We start from the raw sequence: 16,518 nt of genomic DNA on the forward strand, positions 1-16,518 counted from the left end.
AAGTAAGCTGTAGTGTTCATAAACTGCCACCAGAAATTAGTGGCATAGCCATGGGGAAACTTGGTGTACTTTGTCATACAGTGTCTGCCTTTTCTCCATATAACGTGACTTGTTGTCCCTCACGGAAGCAAAGGTGAGGAGCCCGGCCATGGTCAGGGCCGCTGCAGTTGATAAGAGCCACCACCTCATGACGACGGAACACACCCTCCTGTCGCGAGTAGACCCCCCGGCCAGGAAAGCTGACCCCTCCACCGGGCGAGATCACAACAAGTAGGCAAGCCTGCCGTCAGCTGTGTTTAGATGGCTTCACTGACTCGCCTGCAGTGACTCTGATGGACCCAGGATGGTCGTTCCGCAATTTTGCAAGCGGTCGGTGTAGTGAGGAGGACATGGTATGGCCCCTCCCACCTGGGTGTGCTCCAGTTTTTCCTTTGGAGCACCTTGATCAGAACCCAGTCACCGGGCTTTAGTCTGCAAGACACTGGAGAAACATCATCAGGTTGTTGATTATGTACAATGATCTCTTTGTTTTCTAACAGCTTAGACATCCATTCTGCTAATGTGTTTTCTCTGATTGCTTTGTCTATTGGTTGACTGGTAATAGGCAGTGGAAACGGCCTGCCATGAATGATTTCAAATGGAGTTAGTTTATGGGAGCCTTGTGTTAAGCGCATCCACATCTTCACTAAACCCAAACATTCAGGCCACGGCCTTCCTGTTTCTGCCATGCATTTCCTGAGCCTTTGTTTTATAGTGCCGTTAGTTCTCTCTACAAGGCCTGCGCTCTGAGGGTGATAAGCACAGTGGTGTTTTATGCTGAAACCGAGTGCTTCAGAGACCTTAGTGATGACATCATTTACAAAATGAGTGCCGTTGTCTGACCGTATCAAAGCTGGGATGCCATATGTGGGTATGAAGTGATTGCACAGGCACTTTGCTACTGAAATTGCATCTGCCTTTTTCACTGGATAGATTTCCGGCCACTTTGAGAACACGTCTATAACCACTAGGGCGTATTTTGACCCTTGACATTCGCTTAGTTCAATAAAATCCATATGAATTGTGTGAAAAGGATGAGGCGGAGTTGGAAAACGGCCTCTTTGTGGTCGCAGGTTACCCTGAGCATTATATTTTTGACACGTCATGCATGTTCTGACAAATTGTTTTGCTGAGGTTTCAAAATTTACAGTGTAGAATTTACAGTGTAGAAATGAGAGTATTGTGTAGAATTTACAGTGTAGAAATGAGAGTTGACAATACTGGTCAGTCCCCCCGTTGACAAATGCGTACAGCCATGAGTCACTAATGCCGCCATTTTGTGGAGGAATTTTGGCAACACTGGCTTGCCATAACACATCATTAAGTCGTTTGTCAGAACTGCACCGTGTTTTAGCCATTTTGCCTGCTCTGCTGTGCTTGCTGCTTTTGTTCATTTTTCAACACATCCAGTGGAATCTGATGTGTGTTTACTGCCATCAATGTGATGTTTGTGTTTTGTGCCGCCTATTTTGCTGCTCTGTCGGCAAAGTTGCTGCCTGTAGTAATGAAAGAGTCAGTAGGCGTTGTAAGAGGTTGGCATGCTGAACCAGGTTTCCAGTTGGTGTAATCATTCCTCTGTTATGCCAAATTTTTTGCAAAATGATGTACAGCAGAGAAAACATACTGGCTGTCTGTATGTATATTTATTAGTTTGTCTTTGTGTATTTCACTTTCGCGTATCACAGCTATCAGCTCAGCGCTCTGTGCAGAACACGAAGAAGAAAGGGGTTTTGCTTCTATTATTTTACTATCTGTGGTTACTGCGTAACCTACACAATTTCGGCCTGTGCTGTAAGGTCAAATGCTGTTCTCCTAGCTTCCACACTTGCTGATCATAAGGTGGATCTGGGCCTGGAGTTTGTTTAAATCTCAGAATGTTGTGATACTCGGTCGGTTTCTGGAAAGTGGATGTGGCGGGTGTCATTTAGCATGCACTCAGGTTTAATACCAGAAAAGAATGGCATGACTGCTATCTTAAGTTTTGTCAGAGCGTCTCTACCTAGCAAATTTACTGGACACGACGGGTCATATGCATTTAATAAAGCACCTGCGGCCACTTGCTGTGTGTACTAGTTCTAAAAGGGCAGTTAATTGTTGTACAGTTGTGTGGCCTGAAGCTGACTTTACAACTAATTTGTCCTCTACTCCTACAATCTCGTGGGAAGTGACCTTCCTCTCCACGGTTCTAGCAGGCGTTGTCTCTATGTTATCTGCTGTTTCTGCGTGGCTGTCTGCAGCCTTGGTGTTTGTGACTTTGCTCGCCTCTCTGTTCCTGATAGCCACCTGCGAATTAGTGTTTTAGTCTATTGTCAACAGTCAGCCTTATTTTGAAGTTACAGAAAGCTTCTTCTTTTTTGTTTGTCTTGGTTTGGGAGAATAGATGCAACACTACATTTTCACTTAAGGCAGTTTTGAATAATTTCTAGTTTTTCAAACAATTCATGGATCTCACACATTTCAAACTTTCAAGTTAGGGTTGTTTCCCACTTATTTTTATATATATATATATATATATATTTAACTTTGCATTGCTCACAGCTCATAGCTCACAGCTCTAAACCTAGGCATTTTTCAATCATATGCCTAATCACTATGTGTCACTGTGATTCTCAAGTATTGTCACAAGTTCGTTTAAAATCGTTTCCAAAACCAACAAAATAATCAAACAAAAACAAAAAACATAAACGTGTCAGGACACAAAAGAAAAAGAAAAATGCTGCCACCCGAACAAGGCAGAAGTCTCCATATGTTGGCTTTTAATAGCATGCAGCTTGTAACATGGTAGACTAATGTGCCTGTGTTAATTCAGCTCCATATTATTGTGTGAAGTTGCACTGGGTTGGGAGTGGTTTTGTGGTTGTCACATTTTTGGTGAGCCAATGGCTGGAATGGGGTTGGACTAATTAGAGGCAGGTGTACTTGATTGCACTGATACACTGGTCTACATATAGCCCACACTACAAACACTGCTGTGTTGTTTTGTCTCTCTGTGCAGGCCAGGGCCTATTATATGCCACAGCCTAAAGGCAGCAGAGTTCCAGAGGCTTGAGTGACCACTGACTATATGCTTGCAGGGTGGTGGGTCTCCAAGGACAACTTCTAACCCTGTTAAAGGCAACATGTGGGGTGCAACTTGGCCGTGTGGCATAGCTGGCTCTGGCCTTGGGACTGTGTGTTTTTATACAATTCATAAGTGGGACACTGGACTGTTTTTTATCTTTTATCTCTTGATATATTTTTCATCAATAAATTATCTTTTAGAATTTTATTGACTGACATCTTTTTGCCCACGACTGAGACGGTTGGTCAGACCTAGAGTCTTTCTTTGGGTGTGTTACAGCAGCTTCTGCTCTAAAAGAAACAAATAAATAAAAAGAAAAGAAAATGTGTAACATGCTCATCAGCTTAGCAGTGTCTACATATTTAATTCAGCTTCTCAATCCTGTAGTTGTAGCTGTTGTCTACAGGGTTTTGTTTATTGGTTGTTATTATAGGTGTGCTCTATATCTCAGCAATGTGTCATTCTAGGATGATAGGTTTCAAGCTGGTCAAGTGCCTCTATGCACTTCATTAGTTTAGTTATTCTCCGTATTGTCTTCATCTCACATGTCATTACACTGAGTTTCAGCAAACCTTAAGCTTGATGCAGACTACTGCTTAACAATTATCCACCTCACATCATAACCGATTAAGGTGCCTCTTCATATTAATATTATGTCATTGTTAATATTATCCTCTTTGTCTTATATAACAGCAATAGCATATTATAATGTTTTATTAGTGTGTACCATTATACTACTCCTGAGCCATTTTGTTAGTTAGGATCATCTTATTCAGCAAACAGATAATTTTGAATTCATCCAATCTGCGGTCACATTTGTTCTCTCTGTTGCATGGCGGACCAGGCAGTTCTATTATAATGTATTATTTATATTTTATTTTGTATCCATCAAGGGCTTCAGATGACCTGCAGAATCATCCTTTTCCCAGGGTGGAGACAGTTACCTTTTCACACACTGTCCTTGGCTGAACAATGACACAGCCTTAATATACTTTATTTATTTTATTAAAATATTTTCGTGTGAATTATTTGCTTTATATTCATTTTATACATTGTGGGCATGGTCATCATGCCAACTGTGTTTCATTGTTAATATCACTTTACAGGTTGTTATCCTTGCTATTATTAATTTCAAATACTCTAAAGATAATTTCTACTGTAATTTTCCCTTTATTCATCTTTATTTCATACTTTTTATATTTATATCTACTCAGTGGGGTCTGTTTTCAACCCTTTTAAACTACTTCAAACTACTTTGATCTCTAATTTTCACTTAATAAGGGATTATTATGTTCTTCCTGATATGGGTGTTGCTGCAGATGCGGCTGCAGGAATGAGTGATGGTTTACTAAAAGGATTGTGGGAACTGCAGTGTCTCGTCTTCTGGTTTTACTAAACTGGCAGTTGAGTTCTGGTCTTCTGACTGTTTATATTTTGTTTTCTTAAATCTCTCAGTTTACAGACACTGTTTTTGTCCGGCGTCTGGACTTTTCTTTTCTCACCACTACTCGTCAGCAGGAGTGAGTTTTAATTTCACTTGCTTGATTACCCATCTTATTTATGTATTTACTTATTTTTGTTTAAGTAATATATACACGATACAGCTGCTATCACCTTCGCTGGTATTAGAGACGAGAGTGGTTGCTCACACGCCCTTCTACTTTCGGACTATTTCCAAAAGCGGTGTGAACTTTACGAGACGGAACTCGACCGTTCTCTCAACTCACCAGCACGTCAGTGAATAGCAGTAAAAGAAAAACACAGTAGGAGCAGCTCAGTCTCTTATTGGACCGTGAAAATTCAGCTTGCTCCGTTAATTAAAACAATACACACGCATACATTCACATTCACACTTATTCGCGCGATCGGAACCCTTATAATAAAGGGGAGCTGCCAGTCTTTCTGTAGACGAGCTACTTATTCCCTTGACCCAGCTGGGGGAGCTACCCAGAGCTCCAAACCTAACCCACAAGAGTGGGGAGCTTCCAGTCGACGAGCTCCAAGCTACCAGCCGACGAGCTACTTTAAACCCACAGAAGTGGGGAGCTTCCAGTCGCGACGAGCTACTTTCGCTATTTTAAATTCCCTGAATTTAAAATACGATTTTACGCAAGATTGTGTCAGTGTGTCTGTATCTACCTGGTCAGTGTCGCCGGGTCTGGTCCACCTCGATCGGGCCCCACCACCGTGGGTCGCTTTCTAAGAACGTTGGCCAAGACTCGAATTTAACGCCCTTGGTCTTTGACCACACACCTAGTGTGTGGGCTGTCGACAGACGAGCAACGTGGACTGGTCACGGAGATGGGACACGATGGAGGCGCTCCGGCTCCGAAGGACCAAGAAATGTTGGGGGAAAACTCTGTAAAAAACCCAGGAGAAATAAAGACACAATGAGACAAAGTTACTTTCTTTATCAAACGTGTACACGGGTGAGCTGCTAAGGACAACTCACACCATGCACAGTGGCTTGGTAATTTTTATAGGAAAGACAGTGAGAACAGGATAAGAAAATACAAAACAAATAAAATAAACAACTCCATATGTGGCGCTAGTCTCGTCAGCAGAGAGCTGGGAGAAGGCTGTGAGAGATAAAACAATCTAAAACAATATGTCCCAAAACAGTATGTCTTTGCTGAGAAAGTCTAAAAGATAATTCTAAACTAATCTAACCATAGACAAAAGGGCATGCTTGCACATTTAAAAGAAGGTAAAGAAACATAGAAACATTTTTCCTGTAACAGTGTCTTTTCAGCTCAACTAAATTTAGTTGGGGTTTTTTTCAATGACATACTGCATTAGTACTACGATTACTATTAACAGTACTATTACTGATCTGAAATCACACAAAGAGCTTAAAATCCTAGTAGTATTTTTTTAATCTAAAAAAAAAAGACATGTTGAGTAAATTTTTATAACTTGAAATGCAAATATAAAATGTACATTTTGTAAACACAACTATTTATCTAAAAATGCAGCCAATACACCTGCCGTTTTTTTTTCATTTTGTATGACCATTTAAAAATATTACTAAAACCAAAGTGAGAGAACAATCAGGTGTCGCACTAAGATGCCCCACAAAAGATATGTGCCAGTAAAAAAAAGTTTGTCCACCAAAAGACAGAGGAGAACAGCACAGGGATAAACCTGCAGGCCTGACAACAGGTGTATCACTCCGCTGGTTTTCTACTTAGTAACAGTGTTTACATTGCAAATGTGCCTTTGTGACATTCATTAGTGCCCTCACTGACACACAAAACAAAACGGCTTCACAACAGAACAACTACACAACACAACACACTAATGCTGGTCAGACACTGTGCGTTTTTTTTTCCAGTCGCGCGATTCAGCTCCTGCTCAAACTGTACGATTGACTCGCAGGGGTTAGAAGTTCATAGGTCACGATGCAGGGTCTCACACTATACGGCCCGATGCTCTGATGCGACCTGAGTGCTCACACTGTACGTACATGCACAACACGGCGTGTTGTTGTTTCTGGAAGAAGAACCCGGAAGTCAACCGCCAATAAACAATAAGAAGAAGAAGAATCTGGAACTGGGGAGATTGTAATCCGGGAAATTTGAAAATGCTCACCAAAGAGAAACGCGCTGCCTTAGCAATGTGTGCCATTCTGTGTGCAGAAAGATCTAAAAATAAAAAGCGACTGCGTGTATGGACAAGGAAATGGCTAGGAAAACGGCAGTACGGTCTGTCAATTCTACAACAAGAACTGGAGGTAAGCAGCAACAGCTAAATTGCACTTACCTACAGGACTTTATCTTCATGATGATGGGTAAATGTTTGAAGACATCTGATGCTTCTACTTTCAGTAGGCAACATTTAATTTTAGACTATTAGTATTTTATTTAATTGGATTACTGGCCATTAACTACAGTACTTTTACATTTTACTTGAGTAGCATTCTAGTGAATGACTTGAACATCTACCAAAGTGATTTTTGGGACATCTTTCTGCTTCATACAACATTGGTTAAATATCAGTCCGACTCTTTAATTATCAATAACATTCAACCACTATTACAGTTTTTTTTTTTTATTGGTTTGGCGCAGTTTTCACAAGCAATTGGTACATTTTCAAAACTCTTAGTACTTATATCACAACAGATCATCAAAAGTGCACCTTTTTCAAACATTTCAGCATATTTTCAATTGTGTCAGTACAATACACATTATGACAAAATATCCTTTTCACTACACAAAATAAGTGTTTCATCTAAATAAATGTTTTGTTCACAGTTACTGCCTTTCATAATGTTATCACTCAAATTTTTGATTTGCATCTCTTATTATTCAGTTTAATACATTTGTCTATCATTTAATTCAACTGATCTTAATGTTTAATCAATGAATCCTTCATTATGTCCACGGATTTTCAACTTGACTGATTGTTGTCTGGTCATTTGTAAGTTACACATTGCTGCAAGAGCTTTCAATCTAGAAATACTAATTGCTAATTGTTTCCCCCTGATGATCACAATTAGTTACCATATAAGTAGAACTGTGTTTGAGACTTTGCTCTGTTCAAATATGGAGCAGGATAGACTCGTAGGGAGAGGAAACCTTCATCGAAGAGGTGGTGGTGCTCCTCGACAGAGAGGTGGTCTTCAGAGAAATGTAGGCAGAAGACAACGCACCATCATCTCTAATGAAGTCCGGGCCATCATTGTTGACCATGTGGTTAACAGAGGCTTTACCATGGCTGAGGCTGCCATGTTGGTACAGCCTAATTTACAAAGGTCAACTGTCAGCTCTATCATCAGAACTTTTCGCCAAGAAAACCGGTATGTCTGCTATAGCAACTTCACTTCTAAAATATAGTACTCTATTGTATAGATGAACAACATGTAATTGTCAGTTTACAGTAATGTAATTTGTAATACTTCAATATTCACAGTATATGATTGTCCTCAGAATTAACAGGAGACAACCTGGTGGTGGTCACCCACGTGTTTTGACTGACCAGCAGGTGTTGGCTGTGGTGGAAATGGTCAGGGCAAGGAATGACATACAGCTGTCTGAAATCAAACAGGCTATTGAGAACAGCAATGACACCTTTGCCAATATGCCATCAATTAGCCTTCCAACGATTGCCCGGCTTTTGAAGAAGCACCAGGTTTCCATGAAACACATTTACTTGGTTCCTTTTGAGAGGAACAATGTCCGGGTGAAACAACTGCGTTCAGAATATATTCAGGTACAACACTAAACTGGCATGCAATTACTCTAACAGTACTGACAACTATTAGTTGTAAAAAAAAAAATAATAATAAATTATCATTTTAGAGGGTGATGGAGCTGGACGCTGCTGTGAATCATCACAAGTATATTTTTGTTGATGAGGCCGGTTTCAATCTGGCAAAAACTAGACGCAGAGGACATAACCTTATTGGACAAAGGGCTACCATCAAAGTCCCTGGACAACGTGGGGGAGACATCTCAATGTGTGCAGCTATATCTGAAGATGGTGTAGTAGGCTGTAGACCAGTTCTAGGGTCATACAACACTGAACACCTGATAGTTTTTTTTTTTTTGTTTTTTTTTTTGTTTTTTTTTTAAATGAACTGGAGCAGGCCTGTCAGGGAGAAGACATCGTCTATGTTGTTATGTGGGACAATGTCAGCTTTCAATTTTATTTTTTTTTTATTTTTTATTTTTTTTGTTATGCCTGAACATAAGTGTAATATTTGCTGTGTAAAGTTTTACAGTTCAGTTACACTCATTCATCACCAAGGACAATTTGAAACGCTTACCTTGTATTATTTGCTCCTGAATGAAATGATTGGTAAAAGTACTAAGTTGAAAAAAGATCTTACTGTTTGGGTGATTAAAGCAAATGTTCTCAGAATATATCACAATGATCATATGTTCTGCAACAATGATTAAGTGGAATGAAAATATGTGCAAATACAATGAAATCATGACATCAGATTTGAAAGAATGACTAGTGGTGTTACAAATGTGATCAAATGTGAGTTTTGTACTGAGAGATTTGAAAATGTACACTTTAGTTATGAAAATAGTACCAAACCAATTAAAAAAAACTGTAGCTTTAAGGTGATGCAGGTCGGAGGTAAACCATGGAGCTGAACGGGAAAATGAGACAGTTCGATGTTTAAGGGGAGCAAATATGTTAAGAAGGCTATGAAGGTTGACATTATAATGACAAACGAGTTCATGAGGGGTTGAGGAGCAGTGGATAGATGGAAGGTCATGGGCGGCAGATGAAAAAACAGCTGGGTTGATATTACTAATTTTCCTAAAAGTGATATTACGAGAGATACAGGTTTTGGAAGCGGTTATGTTTGCATCAAAAGAAATAAACATATGATCAGACTGGGGAAACAATGTGGCTTTACAATGGGTGGGGGTAATGCCAGAACAACAGACCAAATCCAGGATATGACTTTTGGAATGGGTAGGAAATTTTATGTACTGTAGAAGCCCAAAACTTTCCAGGCAGGAGGTAAAATCTCTGGAAAGACAGATTTTATTATTGTCCATATGAATATTGAAGTCACCAGCAATGATCAGATTTGGAGAAAGTACAGAAAAATGAGTGAGAAGAGCAGAAAATTCATTTAAAAACTCCTTGTTTGGCTTAGGTGGCCGATAAACAGTACATATGATGATGGGGGTAGATCCAGGGAGCTGTAGTGCAGTGTATTCAATAGAGGTGGCAACTCTACTAACTAACCTTATGAATAAAATAAGGTTCACTATCAGTAGGGTCATAGCACCCACCCAGCTGTATAGAAACTAGGGCTAGGTATCGTCACTGATTTCCAGAATCGGTTAGATTCCAATTCGATTCAAGTTGAATCGAGGAAATTTGGCCTCAGACAGTCAGAAATATTACAATTCTAAACACTTATCAGTACATTTCCATATTTTTATATCTATGAAAAAACAGCTGACACTTGTGAGGTGTCAGCTGGTGTAAGGTGTAAGCATCACAGCAGATGGCTTTGTGTCAAAGTAACTGAACATAAAACACAGAAAAAGATGAAGAAGATTTTCCTGGTCTGGCTTTTTATAGCACATGAGCTTAAAAATATTGTGCAGTAGAACAAAAAAGAAAGAAAACCATACAGTATGAACATTAGTTGCTGCTGCTGAAGTGAAGCAGAGTAAAATTACAGAGGTTTTATTAGAGACACCGCTAAGCGTTTTGCAATTTTGCATATTTATAAAAATTTACATTTGTTCAGTATTGAATAATAGAAATGAGGCTTTCAAGTCGGAAGCAAGTAAAAAAAAAAAAAAAAAAAAAAGGCAGCCGACAGCGCTGTAAACAACGGTAGACTAAACCGAGATTTTTGGATGGGAAACTGTTTATGAAGTACACTGAGAGAGAGAGAGCTGTACATGAAGCATGATTTTACCGTGGTGGAAGCAAAACAGCAAAAGTCAGAGGGAATTCATGACGATGTTTATGTGAAGCAAAAAGTATGGATCTTCATTTGCTGCTGGTTCAGTCAATATTGTTTGGAGAGAGATAAAACCTGCAGATTCTAGAATCGATTTTGGTCGATAAATCGATAATCAAAACCCACCCCTAAAATTCCGTCATGCTAGCTAGTACGCAGTACAAGTTATTTTAACTGACTGTAAAAAGTCAGAACAACAAAAATAAACTACACCTAAACTTGGTTTATATCTGACCCAGAGAGAATGCAGGTGATAACTTCTTAACTGAAGTTCAGTTCACCTGATAGTAGAATTAGTTTTTAATTTTTAATTTCAGGATCACAAAAGAGAACAGAGTTAAACAGCATCACCTGCTTTTGAGCTACAATACAAATGAAAAAGATGCTAAATGCAGTAGTAGTAGTAATAGACTTGGGGTACCACTTTATTATACAGCCCATGACTAAGGGGGTAACTCCCCTGTGATTTAATGGAATTTCAGTTCATTTTATTTGAAATTATGTATTTACAAAAAAAACCCTTAAAGACATGTACACTATAATTATTTATTTTTCTCCTCTAAAAATGTATTTGTCACCAGATCCTCTTGTGCTGCCTGTCTTTTTCCCCTTATGGAATTATTTGCTTAAATTGTGTTTTATGTTGCGTGCCATGACATAAAGATAATTCAATTTCACAGGCCCAAGAGGATTACTTGCACATAAAATCTAAAACCCACGCACATAGAACTCAGTTTGAGGGATGAGGGAAGTGGAAATACCTGGGGAGACACAGTTGACACAAATGAACATGACGGGGTAAGTAGAAGAAAATACATTGAACATGGAAACACTAGACTCTAAAAAATAAAACAGAAAACATGGAGAGATGTAGACATGACTCCCAAGCTTGACAACGTGGACATAACACAGACATGAAACACATGACAGACTGGACAGGAAACATGACACATAACCAAGGGGACATAGATGAAACAAAAACCAGAATAAAACTCAACTAAATCCTAACTAATAATAACACAATAACACAAGTTAGTATCATCAACTTAATATAAGAAAATCAAAAATACAAAATAATCTCGAAACATTGGGTCACAGATCAAGCCCCTGACATTGTTGATCTCCCGCTCGCTTCTACCGTCACTTGTGAACAAGACCCCTAGGTACTTAAATTCCTTCACTTGGGACAGGAACTCATCCCTGACCCGGAGCAGGCACTCCTCCCTTTTCCGGCTGAGGGCCACGTGAAGTGATATAATATGATATACAACTATCACTGAAGCAGCAAACTTTGTAAAGAAAAAAAAACTGTTAAAAAAACCCCAACACTTCTCATTCTCTGAAACATTTGGCCACAGCTGTAGATTACACTGTCAGTGCTTGTTCACTCTTGTCAATAATTCTAAATTCTCTTTGTGCAGTTATAGTAGGTAAACAATATCTAATAATCTATCTAAATGACTGCTTTGTGTTTGAAAAGGTGAAAGAGCCTGAGGCCGGTGACAGTCCAGTTACACTCCAGTTCCACTCCAAGTACATCCTTACGGTGGCTCACAGGACAAGGCCATGTTCCTGTCCTGCCAGAAGAAAAGAGAAACTTCAGAGTCTTCTTGCAGTCCAACCAAATATTCTGTATGGCAGCTGAATTGTCACCTCCGCATGCAGTCAAGTTACCAAACATAGTTCTATTAATCTGCGCTCGATTACTCTGGAACCGAAACAGGATGTAAGTCCCAAAAAACTGAATATTGGAACTGAAACTAAATTGTAGAACAGAAACTGAATGGTGAGAAGTGAAAATGCAATTATATCTTTGCAGGTGGTCTCCTCTCTACAGGAGCTCACTCTGCAGGTGGGGGAGAGATATAGGAGAGGTGGAGAATGAACTCAACCTGGGTGTGTATTGTCTTGTGTAGTTTGGGAGATGAATGGATGATGGGATGGGTGCAGTTTTCTCTGGGGTGGAGTCGGGTGGGCTGCCCCGGACTCTGTTGGGCTGGGCGGTGCTGCTGCTGCGGGCCCCGGTCCGGAGGGGCGTGGGCCCCCTTGCCCTGGCGGGTTCCAGAGAGTGGGGGTGCCTTCTGCGGTCAGCGGGGGAGCTGGCCCCAGGGAGGGGCCGCTTGCCCCTCCCTTTCTTCCCTCCCCATCCTCAGCTGCCTCCCTATTCCCGCTCTACCACACCCACCCACACACGCAGGGCTTGGGGTGCAGGTATGTCACCAGGGTGCAGGGGAGGCACTCCCCCTCTGTCCCCTTCTGGCCGCCTGTGCCTCAATTTTATTCTGCAACCTAGACATCCACATTACTCACACTCTCACATAACACATACATATAGGGCCTTGGGGGTGGGCACGTTTACAGCATCCAGAGGATGGTCGGTGTATTCCAACCCACCTCTGGCGCCGGTGCCCTACCCTCAATTTTAAATGCATATAGACACTAAGGGTTTTCGGGAGGAGCCGGGCTGCTCTCTGAGAGGAAGCAGGAACCATGCTCTGCTGTGTTTTAAATGCACTTTAGAACAGCACACAGCAACACTACATATGAGTGGGCGTAGGGAGGTTTGGGGTCTTCACTCACCCCGGTTCTGTTAGCCGTCAGATTGGGGTCTGGGATGCGGGGCCTCCCTGCTACTGCAGATAAGGAGGTGGTCCGCTTGCCTCCACCCCAGAGAGAAGGGTTACATCTCCTGGGTCTAGGTGCGGCTTGCCCCTCTGGGGGCGGGGGTACCTGGACCTGGGATAAAGAGTATGTTTGGGGAGTGTGACTGTCTGCGCAGTGTCTATTTGTGTCTGTCTACACGTTGGGTGAGTGCCGAGTATTTGGTTGTGCATATGGGGTGGGAATGCACGTTTGTGTCCGCGTGCGCCTGTTCGTCTGTGTCTATATGTCAGGTTGGGTCTTAGACTCAACCTCTCTGGGTACATCTCAGGCCCTCCAAAGTACGGAGGCCTATCTCCCCTCACCACACTCCCTGCCGGTGGCTGATGCCCTCAGACGTTGGTGTGTTGGTGGTCCTTGTCGACTGGGGCTGGGCGCTCATGTATGTACCGGCTCACTCCTGGTGGACGATTGGCGGGGCCTGGCGCCTGTGGACCGGCAGAGCCCACGGGCACGCCACTGCAACCCCCTCTGGCCTCTTCTCCGTAGCTGCTGGGTGACCTCTCGTTTGGGGCTCTACTCAGCTCTTCCCAGGAGGGTGACACGGTTCCCCCCCTTTTGGTGGTCCTCCTCGGGTCCTCGTACTCTGGGGCCTCTGGATGTCGGGGGCCTGGATCTCCTCCATACCTGCTTCATGCCCTGGGGGGACGGGGCTATGGCTCCTCACACTCCCTAGCAGATCGTTACATGGAGAAACCTTTGGAATACAAGCATGCTGATCCACACAGGTATGCACACAGGTAGGGCTGCACGATTAATCGTTAGAAAATCACGATCTTGATTCATACTTATGTGCGATCTCATTTCCAAATGACGATTAAAAAAAAAAAAAAAAAAAAGACGACGACGATTGTACCGCATTTTGATCCGGGACGTACTCTGCATGAAAACAAGCGCTCACTCTTCCTGCTCAACAAATAACAAGGGCGGAGCTTTATACCACGTGATACAGAAGCTGTGCTGTGCCATGTGATGCTAAAAGTAGCAGGGAAAAAACAACGGAGAGCACATCAGGGATGACGAGAAAGTCACAGGAGAAAATCCGTTCCGGTCAACCACCCAAACATCAATAACGGGAACCTTATACAGCGCTTCCCTAGACCCGTCGAACTCCCGCAGGCACAAAGAAATTACGGAGGCTATCACTTATTTCCTGACCAAAGATATGGCTCCCATCAACACTGTGCAAAACGAGGGATTTAGGAAAATGATCAATACCCTAGACAAACGCTACACAGTGCCGTCCAGCAACTATTTTTCTATTGTGGCACTACCTGCTCTATACACGCAGCGTCGAGCAACGGTGGAGACAGAATTTCAAGCAGTACAACATTTTGCGGCAACAGAAAAACGTGAGACATTTCTTGTTTTTTATGTTTATTTATTGTTTTTATGTTCAGTCTCAACTGTTACGAAGTTGATGTGCAGTTAATAAGTGCAATAAATATTTATACTGGAAAAGAAAATCGTGATCTCAATTCTAAGCCAAAAAATCGTGATTCTCATTTTATGCAAAATCGTGCAGCCCTACACACAGGTGTACACACGGGTGTTCACAGACGCGGACTACACCTTTCTTGGCTGCTGCCTCAAAGCACATTGTGCGCTGTCTATCTTGCGTGCTGCACAATATCGTTTAATATTCAGTATCTACTGATAGTTAGTTTATTGTGATGGTGCTGTATTTATTATGTTGCTCTTTTTCTGTTTGCTTTCTCTTCTGTTTTTTTTTTCTCCATACAGGTGACCCAGGTGTTTTGTTTGTTTCTCTTTCTTTCTTCCCCACTTTCTCACCGTCTCTTCTTCCCTCTGGTTTTCTTTCTCTCCCTCTCTTTCTTTCATTCTTTCTCCCTGTCCTATCCCCCAGTCATGTCTGTCCCGTTGCAACCGAAAATAAAATAAATACATAATTATAATAAAGGTCAATCAAATGGACCAATATGGCAAGGCCATGATGATCCACGTGGTAAAATAAATCCGCTTGGCATCTTTCTTGGCCTTAAGACAACAATTCTGATGGCTAAAGATCCAAACGGGAAACAAACAAAAAAAAGAGAAAAAAAGAAAATGCAATTATTCGAGAGCTGCATTTTTAAAGGATAAAATAAAGTTTCAAAGCAAATGAATTCAGTTTCAGAATATAAAATTCAATTTCAATTAGGTGACGATTCATTTTCAAACCAACACATTAAATTTCAAATTAGGATAATTTGGGATAATTCGAATTCAGTTTTAAAAAGCATTTATTCAAGTTACAATTCAGATTCAATCTGAGCACTTCAAATTTTAATTTAACTTATTCAAATTCAGTTTTTGATGGCACAAAGTTCTGCCCATATGGAGCAACTTCCAGGTACCCACCCAGGGACTCCAAGAAGGCTAAGTACTCTGAACCACCACTCAGCGCATAAGTGCAGATGACAGTCAGGACCCGTTCCCCGACCCAAAGGTGCAGGGAACAAACCCACTTGTCCACTGGGAGAAATCCCAACATACAGGCAATAAGCCGAGAGGATACTAGGATACCCACCCCAGCCCTCCGCCTCTCACCAGGGGCAACTCCAGACTGAGACAGAGTCCAGCCCCTCTACAGGAGACTGGTTCCAGAGCCCAAGCCGGTACCTCTCAACCTCACGCACTAACTCGTGCTCCTTACCCACCAGAGAGGTGACATTCCATGTACCAATTGCCAGTCTCAGTAGCCAGGGATCAGTCCGCCAGGGCCTCTGCTCCTGGCTGCCGCCTGGCTCACAATGCACCCAACCCCTACAATGCCTCCTGCGGGTGGTGGGCCTGCAGTTACAAACAGTATCCCTCGTTCCTGATTTTTAGTTCCAAGCACTTCTTATAATGACTTATTACTGGTGAAATTTTGGATATATTAGCTCTTTATAGAGTGAAATTGCAGGGGAGAACATATTCTATAAGCCTTTAATATTTAATAATATTTTAAGCTGTAAAAAAAAAAAAACCCATACCTTTTCTTTTTGGTATATGACCAAAAATAAACTTTTGTGAAGAAGAAAAAGTGATAAAGAAATATTCCCTTCAAAATGTATCTTTCCACATGCCAAGAATTTGTCTTGGCTAAATGATTTAATCAAGTAATAGTGAAGCAGTAGTGGCAGAGAGGGTGGCATCAAGTGATGATGGACCAGAAGTGGCTGTAGGAACTAACTGCGGGAGGGCTGTGGCTGGTTATGGGCCTTCAGGTTGAGGTGACATAAATGAAGATGATAGTGCACCAGACGTTTTTTTTTTAAACACCAGTGTAGCTTTACATGAAATTATAACCCCCTTGGAACCTTGAAGG

Source organism: Aulonocara sp. 'chitande type north' Nkhata Bay, linkage group LG17 (genome assembly GCF_057382095.1).
Source record: "Aulonocara sp. 'chitande type north' Nkhata Bay isolate Kocher_YH1m ecotype deep benthic linkage group LG17, A_spYH_male_GT1.1, whole genome shotgun sequence".
NCBI lineage: Eukaryota > Metazoa > Chordata > Actinopteri > Cichliformes > Cichlidae > Aulonocara > Aulonocara sp. 'chitande type north' Nkhata Bay.